The sequence below is a fragment of the Protomyctophum parallelum genome (genome assembly GCF_964188405.1).
Source record: "Protomyctophum parallelum genome assembly, chromosome: 1".
NCBI classification, from domain to species: Eukaryota; Metazoa; Chordata; class Actinopteri; order Myctophiformes; family Myctophidae; genus Protomyctophum; species Protomyctophum parallelum.
In genome coordinates this window covers 58,764-61,157 of record NC_139697.1, presented here as the reverse complement: position 1 = coordinate 61,157, position 2,394 = coordinate 58,764, and positions in this window count along the sequence as shown.

Sequence of the window (2,394 nt, the reverse complement as noted above, 5' to 3'; positions counted from 1 at the left end):
TATCCCAGTGAATCAACGAATAGTGACTACAGGATACCACTCATTTTCAACATTTTACTGTCATTAATATACCTGTTGTGGAAATAATAATTCCCATTCTGTGTTGCCTAGAACTGGAGGTCTGGAAAAAAAAATAGTAACAGTAACAAGTACATCTCAGTGACATCACAAAGCTGTACTTACTTCATATTGTTACTGTTTTTTGTCAGACCTCCAGTTCTAGGCAACACAAAATGGGGTGACTTTTTATTATTTCCAGTTTTCAGTACTATAGAAAAGCGACCAGTGAGAAACGTTCCGCGGTGAAAAAAAAGGTGCGATTAATTTATCTGTAGTTAATCGCGATTAATCTTTCTGTAGTTAATTAATCTAAATTAATCGCAATTAGTCCCGGCCATAGTTCTGTGTAATGCCTGGTAATAATACATGGCTATTATGATAACATTATGATTACTACTATTATGATAACAATCGTTTCCCAGTTCACAGTTTTCAGTCCGCTGTTACAAGTCCAGTGTGGTTGGATTTTGTTAACCCATTCTGACCTGAGATCAGATTCTATACAAATGTCTTCTACATCCTGACAGTTTTCTGAAAAAGCTATATGTTTCTATGTCAATAGCAGACCTATACAAGCTCGTAGCGCGCCACTCGGTTGGCGCGCTACGAGCTTGTAGATCTGCTATTTTTAAATAGCTATTAAAGCAGCATAACATAGTGCTAACACCATAAGGGGTTCCCGCTCAAGTCATTAAACCCACAGTCATTGTGCAGATAGATAGATGGATAGATAGATAGATGGATAGATGGATAGATGGATGGATAGATGGATAGATAGATGTAAAGGCCTAATCATTTATCAGACGTTCGCCAGATCTATGAGCTCACTATATGTACGGTGTATATGTACAACTGAAAATGTACAGCTGTCACTCAGTTCCAGTTTTTAAAAAACCAAACAATTCTCCATGAATTCAAGTCTTCACTGGGTTAGTGCGTAAGGGATGGAAAATGAGGCATTTCCTCTCGGTAAACTAGATCCTTTAACCCATTCTGACCTGAGATCAGATTCATACGAGGTTTGCACTGGACACACACTGGTCTAATGAACCCATTCTGACCTGAGATCAGATTCTAAAAATGTCAGTCGTTCTTCGATTTTTCAAAAACAGCAGACCTACAAGCTCGTAGCGCGCCACTCGGTGGCGCGCTATGAGCTTGTAGATCTGCTATTTTTCAATAGCTAAAGCATGACATGATGCTGACACCAAAATGGGTGCCCGTTCAGAATGGGTTAAAGGACCACTTCACCACTTTTCAACCTATCTTCATATAATAGGTCCTCACTAATAATCATGAAAAAAAAAATGGCGCAATTTTTTTCTACTCGGTCTGTGTCGGGCTGTGGGCAGTTCAGAAACCGTCTTCCAGTGACATCATCGATGGGGAATCCAAGCTAATAGAAACTGCAGGCTTTCTCTAGTCCTGAAAAGTTGCAATGTGAAAATGGAAGCCATCGTTCTCACGATAATGAAAATCTAAACATTTTTGTAAAAAAAAAATCTTGTTTTAAAAAAAAATCTGTCTAATGATGATGTCACTGGAAGACGGTTTCTAAACTGCCCACAGCCCTCCTATGAGACGCAGACTGGTTTCTGAACTGCCCACAGCCCTCCTATGAGACACAGACTGGTTTCTAAACTGCCCACAGCCCTCCTATGAGACGCAGACTGGTTTCTGAACTGCCCACAGCCCTCCTATGAGACACAGACTGCATGTTGAAATGTTCACACATTTTGAAACATTTTCCAAAAGTAGATAGAGCGCCTTAAACTTGTAGATTAGCTATTTCATCTCTTTTTTCTTTACTTTTTTTAAAAGTAATTTGTAATGGTGACAGTCCCAGACACACCACCCTCCCGCCCGTGCGTGACCCCCCAGGGCCCTATCGGTGACCCCCCAGGGTGCCCCGCTGACTCCCCAGGGCCCATCTCTAACCCCCCAGGGCCCATCGCTGATTGGGGCAGCGGTGGCCGAACGGTTTGCGGAGCGGTCTTGATATCGGAAGGTCGCTAGTTCGTATCCCCGGACCGGCACGTTAAAATGACCACCGCTGAAGTGCCCTTGAGCAAGGCATTGAACCTCTACCATGAAATGTTCTATGAGCAGGGCCTGGCTGTAAACAAGTTCTTGAGCTTAGTCCAGTTACCCTGTGTAAACATTTCCTTTCCTTTCCATCGGTGACCCCACAGTTCTTTCAGTAGTACAATGCAAACAAAAATAATCCTCCTTCTATAGTGCAAGTCTAACCAGATTACTGACAAACAATAAACAAGCTCATTTGACATGATTAAAAAAACCCCCAAAAAAACACAGTTTTATAATAATATTCTC